The sequence below is a fragment of the Podarcis muralis genome, chromosome 12, assembly GCF_964188315.1.
Source record: "Podarcis muralis chromosome 12, rPodMur119.hap1.1, whole genome shotgun sequence".
Lineage (NCBI taxonomy): Eukaryota > Metazoa > Chordata > Lepidosauria > Squamata > Lacertidae > Podarcis > Podarcis muralis.
In genome coordinates this window covers 52995086-53016615 of record NC_135666.1, presented here as the reverse complement: position 1 = coordinate 53016615, position 21530 = coordinate 52995086, and the positions used below count along the sequence as shown (strand labels likewise).

The following is a 21530-nucleotide window of genomic DNA, read 5'->3' as shown; positions in this document are numbered from 1 at the left end:
AATGTGACATAGATCTTTTCAGTAGAAACTCATCATCTGAAGTCACCAGGTATGAATGCTATTTGACTTACACTCTAGTCTTGCACCCTGCAGCACAAGCGCTCTGGCAAAGTCACAGTATGGCTGGGTGGAGTCATGCAGGTAACTTTTTGAAGTGTGGAGAAGATGGAGAATGGGGAGGGCATGAGATTTTTTCACTGCATCCCAAATGCCCATCCTCCTAGCACCAGCACAGTGAAGTGAAATCTCTCATAAGGAGATTCCGGCTGCTCTTTAGAAGCAACAGAACAAGGAGCTGGACATGGTACTGATTTAGCTGCACAAGCTTCTGCAGCAGAAGGAATGGCAGACAAGTCCCAATGTCTGAAATGCTACTTTGTGTACAAACAAGTGATTTTGCTCTTGCTAGTAAAGGCAAATTGTAGAGCATCCTTGTAGTTGCCTGCTACTGCGAAAGAAGCTGGGATACATTGAGCCAGTTTCTTCTTCATTCCAGTCCTTTAAATTCTTAACTACAATTACGTGATGGCAGCAATCCTTCTACATTTCAGGAGATAAAAGTGAGTCCGATACAGATGTTACTACTGGGTGTGTTCAGAGAATTCTTATCCATCAATGATCAGCAGCAAAAGATGAACTCAGATTGCAGGAGAGGAACTAGTGCTCCAAAGTGGAAACCGATGCAAGCCTTGAGCAGTGATGAAGTGATAAGAAGTGCCGAGATGAAGAGAGATTAATAGTATTGGAGGCTGGTAAAGCAATTCAGGTCTTGTGATAAATGTCTTAGATGGACACGTCTAAGGAGCTCATTTTTAACTTGAGGGCCTGGGAAAATGGATAATCCTAGCATGAAAGATCACTTGAGTCAAGATATAAAAATCATACTTAATTTTTCACCTGTGTTGTTTACATAAAGTGCACTTTTTAAGTAAAAGCAACTCTCCCTCCATGTCTGGCTGATTTGGTTCCTCTTAGCAAGATTAGGGCAATTTTGTTCACACACACACATTTCAGTGTAACCAAAGATTGCACTATACACCCAAAGAACTACCTGCACATGTAACAGCGCACATGTATCTAAAAATGTAACACATTAATTTTATAAATGAATGTTTTCAAGTATGTGTATCATAGGGATACACACATCGCGAGGGTGTTTGCTGTCAGCATATGAATGAAGCTGTAGAGAAAACATCATGGTTGAGTAGGAGGCACAAGCTCTTGTTCAAATTTTCTCTTTTTCCTTTAATCATCCTCTTTTCTATCACTGCAAGATTGAACAGTATAGATCAATGAAAAAATAAAGCCTATTTTTATTACCTTTACACTGAAATTCCCTCCCAAATGATCTCGCTTTCATCTATCATCCCCTGGGGCACAGATTCCTAAGACTTGGGGCAAGGATGTTAGATCAACCGATTTGTGAAAGCAGGTTAGTATTTTCTTAAAGCAGAAAACAAAGTTGCTGTTCAATTCCATTTTATTGTTCAGAAGCAGCTACCATATCTGCCTATAATTGATAGGGAATACATTTTGCACTGAAAAACATTTGCCACTTAATTGCTGAGTTTATTTATTTATTTTCTCTCCTATAAATAAGCAACTTGGTTCAAGGGCACCATTTATTTATTTATTAAAAAATTATGCACATTTGCCCAAAATAGAACCACAACAGCGTTATCTGTTTTCTCCTCTCCATCATGTATTCATATATATTCTTAAATGAAAAAGCTTTATCTGAAATATCTGTTTTCATTAGGGCAGCAATCTTCTTTGTGTAGCTTCCACACCCACAAAATGGTTGTAGCCACAGTCACCAGTTCATATTACTGTAAATAATTTTGTGCTGTTGTGTACCCAAGTCTATGAGCACATGGGAATATAAGTGTTGCTTAGTTGTATTAACTTAGTTTAGTTGTGGCCCTAAGCAACTCTTCAATGACCTGAGTATCTCTTTGCATAGAGCATCATGGTTCTTCCTCCCTGCTCAGCTTTTGATACCCTATAATAGGATAATGTCTACATGTGTGTTGGAAAGGGGAAGGGGATGTAACGTGGATACAGTTTGATGTGAATTTATTTGTGTGAGCTAGAAGTTGGAGGCATGATGATCATGGTCCTACTTGCATGGGTCACTTTCAAACAAGTGATCAATTGCACATCTCCAAAAAGAAGGGAATGCAACACACACACACCATGGATTTGAATAAGCTGATTTGTAGTAATTATTTCTAAATATAATGTGAATAAAAACAGAATGCATCACATTATACAGTGGTACCTCTGGTTATGAACTTACCGCATTTTTCTGTGTATAAGACTAGGTTTTTTCCTTTAAAAAATAATGTCAAAATTTAGGGGGCGTCTTATACATGGATACATCTCCTCCCATTTGCTTAAATCTGAGTCCCCAAAAATAGGGGGCGTCTTATCCATGGAGGCATCTTATAGATGGAAAAATACGGTAATATGTTCTGGAGGTCCGTTCTTAAGCCAAAACCGTTCTTAACATGAGGCGCGCTTTCGCTAATGGAGCTCCCCACTGCTGCCGCGCCACCGGTGCGCAACTTCCGCTCGCATCCTGGGGCAAAGTTCGCAACTAGGGGCATCTACTTCCGGGTTAGTGGAGCTCCTTAGCCAAAGCATTCATAAGGAGGACGGTACGTAACCCGAGGTTCCACTGTAGTGGGAAAGCTGTGATGAAATGACCTCTGTGCCAATAAAGTCCATTGTCCAAGTACTAACTGTTCATATGCAACTTCAGGGCAACTTCTCTTTCTTTTCTGTGGTTCTTTATCTTTAAAGTAGACTTGCGTCAAATAGCACTTCAAACAGAAAGGTGCCTTCAAATGGAGAACTGTCCTCTGTAAAGTAGGCCATTTCTCCATCTACTGCTTGGGGTCTTCTGCTCTGCCCCACAGTCCCATGGCATCTTCTCCTATCTTGCCTCCTTTGTATTTTCTATAGCAGATGGAGTGAAATGTCAAATGAACACCCGGCTCTGTTTTCATCTAAATTAGGTGAGGCAGTAAGAGAAGTGCTCAACAGATACTTAAGACTCAAAAATGGGAAAGATGAGGGCCAGTAAACTGAAACTCAATCCTGAGAAGATGATGCTTCGGTGAGTGGAAAGTTTCCTAGTTTAGGGGGACGGTTTTCAGTGTGCCTGCACAGGGTCTCAATCTCTCCAAAAGATTAGCTGTGCAGCCTGTGCCTGCTCCAGAATCCAGCTTTAACACAAGAGGCCAATGACCTTGGCAGCATAGAGCATCTTCTACCAGCTTAAGCTGCTATGTCTTCCGGCTGCCTATGGCATCCAGGCTCTGACAACTTCCCATGTGAACCTATCTGAACTACTACCAAGTGTTACTCATGGTGCTGCCTTTGAAGACTGTTCAGAAATTGCAGTTAGTACAAAAAGTGGCACCAGATTGCTTATATGAATCACACATTGGGACCATATCTCTCCAGTAATAAGAGCTTCACAGTCTACCAGTCCAATTCTGGGATTAAATGAAACTACTGGCTTGCCCCAAAAAAGTCCTCAGTGGTTTGGAACCTGGGTACCTAAGGGATGCCTGTTCCCCTAACAACTGGCCAGTAAACTGAGGGTATCTACCTATACTTTTCACAGAGTGTTCCCACTATGAGCAGTGAGATGGGTTGCATTGAATAAAAGGGCATTTGCAGCTATCACCCCATCTGCAATATCCTCTTTCCAGTGCGTTTTGAGTATCGTCTTCATTTCTGATTATTTAGGAATCACCTTTTACATGCGTGTCAACTAATTTATAAACATATAACAACTAAAAAATGGTTTTCAGAGGAAAAAATAACTGAAGTTTTAAAATGAAAGGTGTATTTTCATCCAGCCAGAAAAAGCTTTTCAAATAAAATTAAAAAACCAATTTTATTCAATTGTTTATGGAAAGTACAGACAGGAATGCTGCTCCACAAAATGGGGCAACCACAAAGAAAGCCCTGCTTAGAGTTACATTGGAGCAGGTTTCTGATAATTCTCCCACAGCATTTTGTGAGCTACTAGGTATATAAGGGGATAAGGCAATTTATCAAATATCCCAGACCTGAGCTGTCTAGGGCCTTATGTGTTGATACCAACACCTTGAACTTGGCCAAGTCGCCAGTGCAAATTCTGAAAACAAGGTGTTATATGGTGGGTGAAGTTTGCCACACACACACACACACACACACACACACACACCCCAGCAATTTAGCCACCACATTCTGCACTAGCAGCAGTCTCTATACCAACCTAAAGGGTAGCCCCACAAAGTTGTTGCTTAGGCACAAGTAAAGACTTTTTCATTCATCAAGTGTTTCCGTTATGTTGACTCATTTCAACTGGACTCTATTCTGCTGTTTTGGTGTAGTTGTGGAAGTTTGATTCTATATTATGTAACTGTAAACTGCCCTGAAACCAATCAACAAAGAATGACATAAAAAATGAACAAATGCATAAATAAAACGTGTAGGGCAATTAGTGACCTACCAGGAGGTACATATCCAACCAGCCAAATTTGTTGGCTTACTGGTGCTCAGTAAATGTCCTTTTGATTTGCTGCCTTTTTCAATCTACAGCACAAGGGCAGTCAAACACCTGGCAGAGCAAGCAGGCTGCATTCATCTTAATTGGTTCGAAGTTGCGGAGGTGCAATGCCGAGGATCCCAGCCAAAGGGTTGGATTACGTGTACTTTATATGCCATTCAACCATATTGTTCTAAACAACAATAATTATAGAGCCCCTTGCTATCATAACAAAACAGGAACCTTCTGCTCTACTTTGCAGCTAACCCGTCATATCTACATAAGTAGAGGATCTTCATCGCTGGGTCAATGCAACAATTCAAATAGACACTTGCCCTAGTTGCATGTTCCATTTGCAATGAGAACCCACTTTTGCAGACTTCCTAGCCCAAATATGATGGCAGGCAATAGTTGCAACAAGAAATTCTACCAGAACTTCCTACTGTCAAGGGTTACAGACACTGTGTGAGTGAGACAAAATAAAATAGGCATACAGAATATTCAGCCAAGATAAGGTATTTTAGAAACACTTGCCCTCCGTAGTGACAAGGCAGCCTAGATATAATCTCAATCACAGAGGTTACAATATGCAATTCACGTTTTTCCTTTCACGAAATGAGCTTACCAACTTAGAATGCCAAAATAACTACTTATTCTCCATTCTGCTGAAATTAATTTGTGTTTTTACTTTACAGGCAATCAATATACGCAAGTAGTGCCTTGCAGGCTTAAACAGTGCCTCTGCAGTCAGAAGCTGTTCTCTTCTATCACATTTACTTAAAACCTTAGGGAGATGTTCGCACAACATTTGTTAAACCGAGTGCCATACCGCTAGGAGTTGTGGAAGCCCAGAAAAGAACACTGAATCTCCAAGAGACTAATAGAAGAACTTTCAGACAAGATAAAATTGCTGAGAAATAGCCTTGGAAACACAACGAAATGGGCTAATAAAGATTGCTAGCATCAGTGTCCTGGAACAGTTTTCATCATGAACAGTTCAAACTGTGCACTTTTTATACCAGAACAGCACTGTAGACACGGAGATCAACAATTTACTAATACAGGGTTGTTTACCACAGTGGTGGTGCTGGGTTCAGACGCCTCTAAAAGAACGAGGTGCATAAAATGAATCTCCCAGGATGGCTTCAACTCTGCTCTTAGCTGTGAAAGCACTAATGCAAAAGCACAAATGGAAGCACCTCAGAAAATGTTACCTTCTGTTTTAAGGGCTTAGCAGAACTCTCTCTGCTTTGATTCAACAGTTGCAGTGCTGCCTATGCTCATTATATTACTCTGTGTTCATAGCAGCAGTTGCCACAGTATTGATTTGCCCAAGCATGTGATCCAGAGAGGATCGGTGCACTGATAGAGTGCAGATCTCTGCAAAACACTGGTCTCGGTTGAGTGTGATATAGGTAGTATCAGATCTTGGTCTAAACATGCTACAAAATAATGTGGTAATGATGAAGAAGAATCCTGAGGAACTAGAATGGACTGTAGCACTTCAGTCTACAGGTAAGGAATACAGTGGTACCTCGGGTTAAGTACTTAATTCGTTCCGGAGGTCCGTACTTAACCTGAAACTGTTCTTAACCTGTAGCACCACTTTAGCTAATGGGGCCTCCTGCTTCTGCCGCACCGCCGGAGCACAATTTCTGTTCTCATCCTGAAGCAAAGTTCTTAACCTGAAGCACTATTTCTGGGTTAGCGGAGTCTGTAACCTTAAGCGTATGTAACCTGAAGTGTATGTAACTCGAGGTACCACTGTAGTACTTTTGAATGTAGGAGAAGGCTTGTTCAGTTACTCTACCTATGCAAGTCTTATCAAAGCAAACAGGGATTCCAGCTTAAAACCAAGACTTGGGAAATGCAACGTTTCATTGTTGTAGTCTGCAAATTTTTGGTAATCACTCCATCCGATCATTCCAAACTACTAGCTTAAACTGCAAAGAACTAAAATGTAAAAAATAAATACAGAAGATATCTCTCATCTACCCTCCTTTTTCAGCAGAGCTTTTTTGCTCTCTGTTTTTAATGAGCTTTTGCTGCTTGGGCTGATGCAGGCTCAGATATATCATTTATTTCATACTGATAAATTAATACATTTACATTTAATAGCTACTGATTGCAATGGTACGATAAGATACCAGCAGTTGGTACTTCCAGGAGGCTGGAAAAGAGAATTACAATCACTGCTCTCCCCAACATTTGGCTTCTTGTGCAGTCAGCCTGCTTGCAAGGAAAGATGTGGGAGCCATGCCAGGTGTATCTCATCCACCCCTCCCATCCAAACTGTATTTAAGCCAGGCTCCTTGGAGTGTAGCAAGATTGGTACTGTTATTGTTGGTTAATTTTCATTTTTCCTTTGTATTTATGTATTAAGATTGGAGGTGGGGGTTTGTGTGTAGTATCGCATTTATTCTGTGCTTGCAAATTGTCAGTTTTTGCTATTTTGAACTTACTAACATGCTTTTGTATATTTGTATGTTCTCTATTTTGATGTTTTGAATGTTTGCTGTAAGCTACTTTAGGCACAGCTTGTTGTGGGAAGGTGGCTTATACATGAAATCAGTCAGTCAGTCAGTCAGTCAATGGATCTGTGCAATCTCCAGGATAGTAGTTGCCAGGGAACAACAACAGGAGAGTGCTATTGCACTCATGTAAAAGTAAAGGGACCCCTGACCATTAGGTCCAGTCGTGACCAACTCTGGGGTTGCGGCGCTCATCTCGCTATTTTGGCTGAGGGAGCAAGCGTATAGCTTCCGGGTCATGTGGCCAGCATGACTAAGCCGCTTTTAGAGAACCAGAGCAGTGCACGGAAATGCCGTTTACCTTCCCACCAGAGCGGTACCTATTTATCTACTTGCACTTTGACATGCTTTCAAACTGCTAGGTTGGCAGGAGCAGGGACCAAGCAATGGGAGCTCACCCCGTCATGGGGATTCGAATCGCCGACCTTCTGATTGGCAAGTCCTAGGCTCTGTGGTTTAACCCGCACTCATGTACTCCTTTTGAATTTCTAGAGGACAGTTGGCCATACCATTAGGGACAGCAAGTCATCTGGTTCAGCAGCTATGGGGATTTATACGTACGTGCAGAAGTGGGCTTCTTTGCAACTGAAAGCCCCTTGGGTTATGGGTATACATCAGGAATTGAGAGGATACATTTCAGTTACTTTGATTTGTAAGGACCCAGATCAAGCCATTCAAAATCAATCTAAAAAGAAGTTAATTGCGTTTATTAAAGCATATATTTTCAATAATGCACACTTGTTGTTTTTTCCCTCATCCCTTAGGGTTTATTCACACAGAGCATAGGTTTTAAGAATTAATGTTTGATACAAAGTGCATTCCTGTTTTTTTGACAGCACACTCAGTTTTATCTGAGTAGTAGGCTTGCTAAGTTCTTCAAAGATTGATGCCAATCACTATTTTATATCAAATGCTGTAGGAGCCACAGGAATCTGTACAAACCTTCTTCATTTCTTTAAATATTGTGTGATATATTTCTGTTTCCACATCTCAAATTTTATCACTACACAAGAATGGCAGAAAAGCTCCTTTGTGGAACAGGATGTAATTTCAGAATGTACAAACTTTTTATTTCATGACCCTTGATACCACATGCCTGGGATAGCCCCATAGTATGTGCATAGGCAGTCTCTACAGAGCATAAGAAGCAAAATTAATGCATGGGTCCTGCATGTACAGTCATACCTCGGGTTGAAGTCGCTTCAGGTTAAGCCTTTTCGAGTTGTGCTCCGTGGCGACCCAGAAGTAATGGAGCGTGTTACTTCTGGGTTTTGCCGCTTGCGCATGCGCAGACGCGCAAAATGATGTCACACCCATGCGCAGAAACAGTGACTCACGGCATGCGAAGACGCGGGTTGCATTCACTTCAGGATGCAAACGGGGCTCTGGAACGGATCCCGTTTGCAACCAGAGGTACCACTGTACTTGCAATCTCCAGGTTAGACAACCATAATGCATTGTATGTGGAGCCGACTTTCTCAGAAACCTCTATTAGTAAAGAATACAGCAGTGCTCTCTCTACACTAACAGCCAGTCTGGTTTTAGGCAAAATTCAGAGTGCTGATCCTTACATAAAGAGTCTGGGGGCTCAAAGGGCCAGCTTTTGCACCATCAGCCTGCCTTCATGGGTTTTATTTCATTTTTGTTCGCTGTTGCTGTTCTCCTTTGCGTTCTTTTTAATTTGTGATTTTTATGTTGCTGATGTTTCATATTTAAGTTGTTTGTCGAAGGGTGGGCTAAAATTTTGAATAAACTTCCAAATCAAATGTGGCTTGGTGCAAATGCAATGTCAATGGAAGGAAGCCCAAATTAAAGTTTTGGGTAAACAACTGCTGATGAAGACATCCTGTGGGCATTTGGTTGGCCCTTGATGGACTAGATGGGACATTGGCCTGATCTAACTGGCTCTTCTTATGTCCTCAATTAATGTGAACAAGCCATTTTTAAAATCTTATTTGCAACATATTTAATTAAGATTATCAATACCAATACCTCAAGGACTGCTTCTCCCCATATGAGCTGATCCAGACCCTGTGGTCATCATCCGAGGCCCTTCTTCGTGTGCCCTCTCCACCAATGGCCTGGAGGACAGCAACATGAAAACAGGCATTTTCGGTGGCAGCTCCTCATTTGCAGAATGCTCACCCCAGGGATGCTCGCCTGGCACCTTTGTGACATATCTTTAGACACCAGGCAAAAACGTATCTCTATAACCAGGCCTTTGGCTGATTGAACATTCTATGGCCTTTGTGGGAGGAGGGGTTTTTGTCGTCTTCTTGTTTCGTTATGAATTTGAATTCTCATTTTGTTTTGTTTTTTCATGTTGTGATCCACCCTGTGATCTTTGGATGAAGGGCAGTATTATGATTAGTATTAGTATTAATATTAGTATTATTAATAAAATAATAATACCACCAAATCTGGCTGCTAAGAAGCAAAGTGTTGACCATCAGCCTTCTACAAATATAATTATAAATATAATTATATAAATATAACAATAATAAAATCAACCCTTGATTTCAGTATGTTGTTTTTCAATGGGAATTTGATTCCAAATGCAGATGGCACCTCACCCGAAAACTCCTAATGGCCACTTTCAGCGGCTTAGATATTAAATAGCGCCAGAGATAACATAGTTTCCTGCAGCACCCCCTAGATTAGCCACCAGGGTCACTCTCCCAATGCTACTCTGTGGACTTGGTCCTGAAGGTAGGATTGGAATCTCTATAACAGAGTGCCCCAATTCCCATTTCCCAGAGCCAGTCCAGGAGGATGCCATGGTCAATGGTATCAAAGACCAACAAGAGATCAAGAAGCGACGAGAGAGCTTGTTTCTGTAGAAGCAGTCACACCACCGCCTCTTTCAGTGCTGCCAAGATTACCCCCCCCCCATACAGCGAAGTGTTACCCACACTTTGGATAAGAAGGAATTTTATCGCAACGCAGATGATTTTATTAGGAAGGAGTACGCAGCCTCTGAAAGCAAGTTCTCACATCCAAAATGGCATTCTACAGTGGTATCTTGGGTTACAGACACTTCAGGTTACAGACTCCACTAACCCAGAAATAGTACCTTGGGTTAAGAACTTTGCTTCAGGATGATTACAGAGATCGTGCTCTGGCGGCGCGGTGGCAGCGGGAGGCCCTATTAGCTAAAGTGGTGCTTCAGATTAAGAACAGTTTCAGGTTAAGTACAGACCTCCGGAACGAATTTAGTACTTAAACCGAGGTACCACTGTAATTTGAAAAGAGAAAAGCAGCCCTCAATTTGAACTTTCTTCTTTCCTAAGCTAGCTCCCATATTGGTAAACAACTGGCTCAAGTGACATATTTTTTCTTTTCTTTTTGAAAGGGTTGTGCGCTCATCTCACTCTAGAGGCCGGGAGCCAGACACTTCCGGGTCACGTGACCAGCGTGATGAAGCTGCTCTGGCGAGCCAGAGCCGCACACGGAAACGCCGTTTACCTTCCCGCTAGTAAGCGGTCCCTATTTATCTACTTGCACTCGAACTGCTAGGTTGGCAGGCGCTGGGACCGAGCAATGGGAGCGCACCCCGCCGCGGGGATTCGAACCGCCGACCATGCGATCGGCAAATCCTAGGCGCTGAGGTTTTACCCACAGCGCCACCCGCGTCCCTCATACTGTATACTTATCAAGCTTCAAATACTTCACTCCGATTTGAATTATTGTTTATTTGCTTAAAACATCTGTCCATCAAAACTGAGTCTAAGGGGGTTGATCAAGTGTGTGTCCCCCCACCAACAACAAATAAATGTTGAGGCCAGTACATAAAAGAGCAATCAAAACTTTTAACTAAAATGTGCTTTGAAAGCCTGAGAAGAAAAAAGTGGGTGCGGTGTTTGGTGCCTAAAATCAACCTTTGCACCAGGTGGTCCTCACATAACCAGAGTGCCAGAGCAAAAAAAACCCTGGAAAAAACCACCTACTGAAAAGAGCTGCCAGTACTGAGTACCCCTGAGTACCCCTTTAAAAAAGCCCTGGAGAAGGGCATGTGAAAGAAATGGCTGCCGTGAAAGAAATATATCCTTTCTGAAGCCCGGCAACATCAACAGTTAAAAATGTGCAATACGAGGTTCTCCCTAGCCTTGTCCAGTTTAACTGGTTGTCTTGCAGAGCTGGGGAAATTTGCGACACAGTGATGTTGTATCATGCAGAGAAGTCATGGGCTACAGCTTTCTGGCATGGCCTCATTTAATACAGCTCTCTAGATACAGTGGTACCTCAGGTTACAGACGCTTCGGGGTACAAACTCCGTTAACCAGGAAGTGGTTGCTCCAGGTTAAGAACTTTGCCCCAGGATAAGAACGGAAATCGTGCGGCAGCAGGAGGCCCCATTAGCGCCTCAGGTTAAGACCCATTTCAGGTTAAGAACGGACCTCTGGAACGAATTAAGTTCTTAACCCGAGGTTCCACTGTACTTTGGACCCACCCTTGCTCTCCACATCACACTGCTGGGAATCTCCTCCTACTCCGCATTGTGTGTTTGTGTATGTGACCCAGCTCTCTCGCTCTCTCTCTCTCTCGCTCTCTCTCTCTCTCTCACACACACACAGAGAGAGAGAGAGAGAGAGAGAGTGTCAGAGAGTCCTATGCAATGCTGCAGACTCTTCCCACTTTTGGTTCTAGCTCCACCCACCACCAGAATGCAGCCCCTAAGAGCTTATCTCTGAGGACCTTTAGCAGGAAAAAAAAAATTCCCCATGTCTAAGGCCCGGGGGCCGAATCCGGCCCAATCACCTTCTAAATCCGGCCCGTGGAATCAGCGTATTTTTACATGAGTAGAATGTGTCCTTTTATTTAAAATGCATCTCTGGGTTATTTGTGGGGCATAGGAATTTGTTCATTTCCCCCCCCCAAAAATATAGACCAGCCTGAGGGACTATAGTCCAGGTCTGAGGGACAGTGGACCGGCCCCCTGCTGAAAAAGTTTGCTGACCCCTGCTATGATGTCTACTACTCGCCTAAGGCTTAGTTTGCCTGCAACAGCCATGGAGCAAACCTATGCTATTATGCAAGTACTTCTCAGGGTTGCAGCCAATGCAGTATCATAAATGTTTAAGACGAGGGTGTTAAAGCTGCAGTCCTCTGCTTACTTACTTGGGAATGCATCTCAGTGGAACTTCCAAATAAACACATGCTGCGTAACCTAGAAATCAAATTATATATATTCCACAAATGCATTATTTCACAATGAGGCAGTTGTCTCAGGTATATACTTTGGTTTTAAAAATTATAATTGGTATCTAAAGCTACTAAGGGGTTCAAAAAATCAATCTATTTTTTTAAAAGTAAATAAGCTTTGTATTCCTAATTGTCTTTTAAATTATCAGATTCATTATTTGAAAGGAGAGCAGCAGTTGCATAGCAGCTGCTTGGAATTGCAATCTGATGACAACTAAGACAATGCCAACTTCTGATGCGCAAGAAAAAGAAGGGGGGAACCCAATGTATTTTTAATATAATTTTATCCTGAAAACTATCTCTCTCTCTCTCTCCCTCTATATATATATATAGTGGTCCATAGACCCACAAAACAGTTTCAAAACAAGATACAGTTAACACAACCAAACAATATGCGAAAGAGACCAAGGTAGTCATTTTGTTATGTTTAACTCTAGAGCATGATGGTCTTTGTTTCTTGTGACCTCTGAAAAAAACTTTGCCACAGTCAGTGTAGTATCATTTGACCTATCCTCCAGAAGGTATTTAATATGGGAGGCTTCAGATTTTCCCGGCAAATTTGCTAGTAAGGGTTTGATCAGTTGTTCCCTTGCTTGCTCATACTTATTAATATACCACAGATGTCACATAAACGTCATTTTGTTACATAATTCTATTTGGAAGCATAGTTCACCTTTGCCAAGCGGCAAGATTTTGTGGGATGCAGTACTTATATGTTTAATTTCTCTTCTTTCTGTGTACCAACTGAAAGCATGACATAATCAAAGCTTTGTTGCAGTCATAAATCCTTGGACTTCAGCCATAAAATATTTCCCTAGGAATCGTGTTGTGTGCGTTATCATGTTTCTCCTGCGATGCAATAGGATGCAAAGTTTCAATTCCATCTCAGCATGATAACTACTGAACTAGGAAGAGAAATGATGGTAAATGTCATTTCATCCTTTCAGCACTCAGAGATGATTTCATTCCCAAATATCAGGGGAAATTATCACCTTTAGACTTGATTTTGTTCTTCTAGTCTACTATTGTAGAAAATGCTCATATTTTACAGAAACAACTCAATTTTTTGTCTGTGAGGTGCTGATGATACCAATGATGCATTTCTGCTTTGAAATTAGGGTGTTATTGCTATAGTCCCTTCTTGTCAAGACGCTCCATGCTGCAAAAAATAAAGTGGAAATATTGCTAGTTGCTTGTGTATGACCAAGCCTCCAGAAGGTTCTTATGGGGAGCATGGAATTTGGAGAGGGGGAGGTGTTCTTTATAATGGGAAGAAGACTGAATTGTTGAGATCTCTTTTATCTTGGGCTCCATTTAAGGCTTACTTTCTTTTTAACTATTTAGTGGGGTGCCTGTTTGAGAGATTGACGCTTAGTGAAGATGTTCTCAGTTGCTGAACCCCTGACCTTTAAAGAAACACATACCCTTTGAAGGCATTAAGGGGCTACAACATAGCTCTGCCCATAGCTTTTAAGGTATTCATAGAGCTCAAGGTCTGTCTTCTTGCAGGCATTCATACGGATAACCTTTCTCTCGTCACTACGTATTGTCCCCTCTAAAGACACACTTCCCACAGAGAGGGGCATTCTTAATCATAAAATTTCTAAAAGCGCTGGGGAGCATTTTTATTTGAAAATACTTTCCTTTAACCCCATCCACCCTTCTTTAAGTAAAAGGAAATATATTTATACCTTGTACAAGGAGTGCCAGTACATGTGGTTTCTTGAACTAATTCCAGCAGAAAGCCCTTTATCATTCCCACATACAAATTGTTGTTGCATTCTGCCACTTCTAGAGTATTCTAAATCATACAGAATAAGAGACAGGCAAGAACTTTATGAATAATGGCTCCTGCAGACAGCTATTATATTTTATTTAAGAGCAAACAAATGGATGTTAAGGCACGCAAGCCTTTGCAAGTTAACAGACTCAGTAAGCTGACAAGGAGCGCTCCAGTTAACACTTGTCAAGATCATTATGTCAATTAAGTGGCCAGACACTCTCTTTGATATTCTATTGACTGCATGAGTTGACACATTTTTAAAATCCGGCTTCAAATTGACTTCAGCTTATTAAACACCACATGTCTAGGGCACTTACCTAGATTATGTCCTCCTTTTCTCACTGAACTGTACATGTTAGTAGATCCATCATTCAGACTTCATAGGCTTCATAGAAATACAACTTTGCTTTACAAAGACTATTGGGAGTTCTGCACACTTTGCATATCGGCCATAATCTAGCTGCCACCCAGCAATGAGACACTGGAGGGGGAAATGGCTTTAGAGTTGTTTTACTTCATTTCCTCTTACAACAGGGCATGCAAATTGGAAATTTAGATGCATCTGAAAATGCACACACACAGTGGAATTTTAATAATATCAGCTTCCCTTAAGGGTTTTTATGTAGGAGTTGGATCCTTACGTAGGAGTAGGAGCCTTATTTGACAAGGACTTCTTGGATTCTACAATAACAAACATTTTAAAATGGGGAGAGGTGCAGAAGGATAATGATAAGATCAGGCATAGGCAAACTCGGCCCTCCGGATGTTTATGGGGCTACAATTCCCATCATCCCTGAACATTGGTCCTGTTAGCTAGGGATGATGGGAATTGTATTCCCAAAACATCTGGAGGGCTAAGTTTGCCTATGCCTAGATAAGATTAATGTATTAGTGGCAGAAATAGGAATGCTGGGGAAATGTCCTGTTCATGTCAACAGGGTCAAGACCACTGCCAGCTGGATAAAATCTAATTAACTTTCAAGTGTTCTGCAGAAATGTAAACTATAGCTGGCAATAATAAAGCCAGGGTACGAGCTTTGAAGCCTAGGTAGTCATTGAGGTCCCAATAAACGGTTACATTTTGGGTTGGGTTATTTTTAAGGGTCAAGACCAGCAATTAACTATGTGCCTTTGTGCCGGATGGTCCTCCTGGAAGTGAAGGGAAAGTAGAATGTCTTTTGCATCTTTAAAGCAGGCATCTCTCTTCCTGCAGATTCACACTGATGACCTTTCTCCAGTAGGCTTTGTATATCTCCATCTTTCGACCTATCCCCAAGTTCTAGACAAACCTCATGCCAGCTTGAGGTTTGGCAGTGATCAAATGTCACATTAAGCCAAAATGTATGGTTTGCTTAATGATACTGTGCACAAGCTAGATGCTAGTGCATGATGTTCAAGCTCTCAAACTTCACGTTTCCCTTAGCCAAGCACAGAAACAAACCTAGGAATGGCTGGCTTAGTGTTACATCTTAATTGACAGCACGTTTGTTTCTTTCCGAACTGCAGCCTGAATCCAAGTTTTGTTTTTGATTTACTGACCATGGTTTGTCTGGGAGAAACAAGCCATGAGTGCTGGTTCGGATATAACATTAAGCTAGCTGCTCTGCACCTTGTTTACCTGTTTGACTGAAGGAAGAGGAAGGCAAGAGTGCTCTGAGTTGCATGCCTTAACAAACCACAGTTTGTGACTTGGTTTTATGTCTGAATGCTTGCTCCATGTACGTGGGAAAGATCATGCCTCCAATTTGCTGCAATTTAGCCTTGCCTTTTAACTCACCTTTTCTATTTGTGGCGGCATCGTCTCTACCAGTTTATCTTCTTTGGTAGAAAACTGCCTTCTTGTACCACCTTTGTTTCTCCTACAATATCTCTACTCTCACCCCTTGCACACCTGCTTATACTTGAACCCTCTTAGCCTATCCTACAAACTCGGAACACCTGCTTGCCACAGTGAGGCAAATTGATCCACCTGTATTCTCCTTCATACACCCTGCTGAATTCTCACATGCCTTTATCACTAGTATTTGGCAATGCCTCTAAGCCAGAAGTCACCCATATGATCTATATATCATTCCCAACACATATACAGAGAAGAAAAATTGAATATAGGTCTCTAATTCTCCATGTCTGAGGACAATTATAGTTACAGCCTAGCTATTAAGGGGGCCAGGACAGCTCATTATGTCAAAAAATACAAAATCTGCAAAGAATTTGGTTTCAGTTTTCACAATTTTGATGCTTCCTTCCTTCCTTACGTTGAGAAGGAGGATATCTTTCCTGTTTCCTGTCCTGTCTTACACTACATATTCATTTGAACAGAAATCGTTCCATGTACATATTTCCTATAGCTCCAAATATAGCAAGAACTTTCTTAGATCTTGGAGGTACTTAAGCACCACTGATGGTGTAAGTTACAATTCGCATTAGAAAATATCTCCTATTAATCGACATCAGAAATTAAATGTTAGCATTCCTTTTCAATTTGCCCTTGTTAAAATCCTGTGTCAATGGAAGTCCATCATACTGCAGCACTCCTCCTGGGCTATTAAAATATCTATCAATATGAATTGTAATTAGAGATGGCTAGTTTTGTAGGATCTTGCTGTATCCTACCAAGAGTTAACCTTTTCTCAAAAAAAACCCCCACTTAGAATATGGAGCGGGGGGGGGGGGCGCTTACAAAACTGTTGGAAGAAAATTCAGATTGTGTTCAGGAAATTACATATGTTAGATCAAGGCCATATAAAAGTGAATGCATTTGCCTTTCATCTTGAAATTACATATAAATGAACAAGTGTGCCATGTGTTTTTTATTGTCGTTTGCATTCATTTCTGCATTAAAATGAACAGGAGATAACAAACGCATCAAGAAATCTGAAATTGAAAGAGATAAAAGACTGCAACATACTATCCCTCCTGTTTTGCAGGATAGATTGTAGAACTGAAATGAATTCATATAATCAGATGTAGATTTGCAATTTTGAAGTGATATTTTGAATATATATATATATATATATATATATATGCAGGTTTTGGTGTCCTCGGGTGTCTTCCCGTGTAAAAGATGGGGTGTCTAGGCGACGTTTCGACGAGGTCTCACTAGACACCCCATCTTTTACACGGGAAGACACCCGAGGACACCAAAACCTGCATTCCTGTACCCGTGAAAATCTACGAAAGCAAATATATATATATATATATATATATATATATATATAATCAGAACAATGAACTAGAAATTTGAAAATCTAAAATTCACCATGTCAGAATGAGTCCATAAGATGTTTCTGTTCAGAACTGATGCTTTGGAAGTTAGCAGATTTGTCAGATTCCAATTTTTACTTCAGCAGAGCTAGTAATGGATCAGACATTATGGGCCAAAGATACGCAAACTGCATAGGTTACAGCCATAGCATCAATATTTTGGTTAAATTGCATTGTAAAGTTGAATTAAATATAATACTTTGTGAGTCATAAATAAGCACATCTTGATAAGTTGTGCTCGCCCTCTCTTCTAAACCAGCTCCCTGAAGAAAAGGTTTCGGTCCCATTTCTCTTTGGGAGCAATCCCTGATGGGAACTGTTGCTGCAGTAAATCGATGTGCATATAAACATGTTACAACATTGCATAATCCAGTATCTTCTATATGCTTCCTCTTTCCTGTAATCATGGGTATCATTTCATATTCCAGGAGTATAAAATGTTTTAAGAGTAGTAAGAGTCTCAGCAAAATCTAAAGTCATGGGATTATATAATTGTAGTCGAGGGGATCACAAGGGTCATTTAATCCAACCTCCTGCAGTGCAGGGAAGTCCTAGTTTTAGAGATAATCAATATCAAAGCGGAGGGCAACTGTTGTAGTTACTTCTTTATATCCCATAACTACAGCAATGTTATCAACAAGGGTCAATGTTCATGCCTACTGAATAGATCTGTTTCATCATTTATAACCAAAGTCACTAAGCAATCAGTACGTTGGCCAGAAATATAAGCATGCTCCCCAAATAATCCCATGTGCTCCAATATATCTCCCTTCCCTAAATGTGCCCCTGCTGGCGCACATGCACATAAACATACATAGCTTGATTTGACATCATTTCAGCGCTAAGTTGAGGGTTTAAAGCAAGTCAACTAAAGAGCACTGCATTGTATTCATGGTTGTTCCCTACTAGGTCCAAGACACTGGATTCCACATAAAAAAAGCCAATGACAAGAATATCATAGGAAAATGTTTCTCCCATATAACATTCCCCCTTGGGATGTGTTCTGGAGAACAATTCTTTCAGGTGTGTCTAGTGAAGTTCTCCTCAACACAGATAGAGTATTTTCACTTATTTCTCTGATATCCTCATGGGACAAGCTCTCAAGAAAGCTTGTGTATGTTCTTGGAGTGTGCTGCATTCCAGCTTTTTGTTGCTCTTAACAGTTACCATTTTTAAAAAAACAACATGTTTTTAATTGTATTTTATTGTTATCAATTGACTGTATTATATTGTTTTACAATGTGACTTTATTATTGTTGTATGCCACACGTTGAAGGCTGTGTTTGGTGGAAATGAGACGTATAGAGTTTGATGTGTGAATGAAATATCTGTCCGTGGCATTTGGTGATTGGTTTACATCAGGGGTGTCAAACTTCCAAGAGACTGCGATCTACTCCCACTATAAATAAACTGGCAGTGATCTACCCATTGGATTGACCAGAGTTGTTCAGCTTTTTGGGGGGAGGATGACCAGAGCTGTTGACCTTTACTTTTTTGGTCGATCGATCACCATCACGCGATCAACCAGGATCGACCAGGGACATCCCACGATCGACCGGTACATCACCATTGACCAGGTGGACAGTCCTGGTTTACATGAACAGACTCCCCAAAAAGTGAGAACAGGATTGCAGACTTAGTCACATATGCAAGACACTGCTTGATGCGACTTGAAGCGATGAACAACTAAGCATGAAATAGTCCCTAGTCTTAAAATGCACACTCTATCAGGGTGAGCAAGATGCCTGGTACTAGGTGAGAAGACAACACCCTTCTGTTCAGGCTCCTGTTCAGTCGCCGCCGCCTTTAGTTCTGTCTCCTTCCACAGCAGATCAAAGCCCTTCCCAGCCTCCACTGAAGCATGCCTCCACAGGAAGTTATGTCTCCCAAGGCAGATTGGTATACCTGCTCCCCCTTCCCAAGTGGCTGAAGTTGGGGCAGAGAGGGGAGATATCCTGTTCCTACAAACCAGGCTTCCAGCATTTCTTAGTAGCTGGTCTTTCACACATTTCTGGTCATGCATTAAGTAGAAAGCACATAAGTGGGCAATCGCCTGAATTTCAGGCTTTGGATTGTTTCCCTTAAATGTCACATAAAAACACACCTAGTGGCTCAAACATTCTGTTTCAATGAGTGAAGCAAGTATATTTTTCTTCCAAGGGAAATTGCCAAAAAAAATCACTCTTACTAAGCCATTCCTCTTAAAACCTAACAGATTGATAACCTCGTAAAAATGTATCCTGTAAATTTCAAATTTCAATCCCCCCACCCCTCCCACAGAGTGGTAGCATCTGAGTGGAAGTCACCATATGACTAAGGGTTATAGCCAATAGCGGCTTCTGTGCACAGAAGGAGGGAGGTGATTTTCACCATTTTCCCTTCCCTGTGCCCTTTCCCAAAATCTGCCCTGGGAAGTTGGGGGTTCCTCTGGTATAGTAGAACAGGGGGAGGGGCCGCATTGCATGGGGAGGGGCAGAATGAGAAAGGAGGAATGCCTCCCTCCTTTCATTCACAGAAGCCTTTGATGGATCAAATAACGTTTTGTGATTGAAATTACACCTTTGGCCACATTCCTGAGCTGCAGACTGCTCAGTCCTCAGAATGATTTATTCAACATGTGTCCAATCTGCAGGTCAACCCATTATCAGACGGCATTAAGACTGAGGTGGTCTAAATGAGGTAGCTGATCTCAACCACTTATTTTTCAAAGTGTAAAGGCCATAGCACCTGCTGGCAGGTAAAATGTAGATTTCACCAAACAAGCACCTCATTCTCCACTGCCCATTTTTTGCTGAACTTATTTAAGAATTAGATTATGAAAAGATTTAATGTAGGTTTTGCTAGAAGCCAAGCTAAAGGTCAACTTTAACTAAAGTTTCATTTGCTAAGTCCAAAACATTAATAATTATGAATAGTGATAGATTTCTTTTAGGTGCGAAATAGATTTAAAGGATTGTATTAAAGTTCTATTCCTCTAAAGGTTCTTTGATCCAGCAGAGTTAGTGGAAAGGGGACTATTTTCCCTGAATCCCCCTTCCCTCTGCAGCCTCCTATGCCCACCCCAAATACATTCAAGGGGATTGGGAGACCCTTCAGTACAGTGTGGTAGGTGGGAATTGTGGAATTTCCATTATTCCACAATTATGAAATTTCCATAATTTCACACACACCCTTTTAGCTCATCAAATTCTCCACTGGATCAAAGAGTTCTCCATCAGTGGATGGACACAATTGGATACAATCCATAGACATATTTTAAAGACAAATACATCTTCATATGAGAAAGATTGCAGGTACAATAAGACGAGGTAGGAAGTATAGACTCAGCATACCGAACCACATGCTGGAACCTCTCAAAGGAATCAGGGTGCACGCTACAGAGCCAGGATTCTGATTAAGTTGCTAGGTGCAAGGAAACCTGTTCTGCATATGGGTACTACCTCTTTGTTACCCCAATCCAGTTACAAAAGCACCTGGGAACCAGAGAGAAAAAGAAAGAAATGTAGAAGATCAACAGAAGTAGAAGAAGGCAAACTGAAGGAGAGAGAAAAGGAGCCACGCACTAGAGCAGGCATCCCCAAACTCGGCCCTCCATATGTTTTGGGACTACAATTCCCATCATCCCTGACCACTGGTCCTGTTAACAAGGGATGATGGGAGTTGTAGTCCCAAAACATCTGGAGGGCCGGGTTGGGGGATGCCTGCACTAGAGGCTTGGTGATCGGTCCTTTCTAGGAAAGGAACACGCTGTAACTCACGGGTAAGGCATATGTTTTGCATGAAAAAGGTCCCAAATTCAGTCCCTGCTATCTCCTGATCTGACTTGATATAAGGTCACCTTCTAAGATCCTAAGAAATTTTCTTTAAAATGATGGCATTTTGTAGGTTACTCTTTTTCCTTATGTAGTCATGCCTCCAATATTAGCTAAGACTAGAAGAGGTTATCTGGCTTTGGGGGTTAATGTTTGGCACAAACACCAGATGCAGCTGTATTGTGTAACCTGGAAGGCAGAGAGGAGCTGCACGATTTTGTTATACTCATTTCTTTGCAATGAGGAGAATCGAGACAGAGACCAAAAAACCCTCCTAAGTGATCTTTTCGTGTTTTGGAAGCTTTCCCAAATGACCATTTAAGTTTGCTCATTAGGCTCCCAAGTTCCAAAAGCCTTAGTTTAGAAAAAGGCAGTGGCCTAATAGGACTTTC

General features: G+C 41.4%; 1 protein-coding gene and 1 non-coding gene across 14 annotated transcripts in view; one reads left to right on the top strand and one right to left on the bottom strand.

The window, feature by feature from the left end:
• ARPP21 (cAMP regulated phosphoprotein 21) overlaps nucleotides 1-21530 on the bottom strand; it is a 242753-nt gene that overhangs the window by 143569 nt on the left and 77654 nt on the right. The gene's annotated exons all lie outside the window — the stretch shown is intronic.
• On the top strand, nucleotides 15012-15144 carry LOC114607957 (small nucleolar RNA SNORA33). The gene has a single exon (XR_003709275.2). It is a non-coding gene; the product is annotated as a small nucleolar RNA SNORA33 (small nucleolar RNA).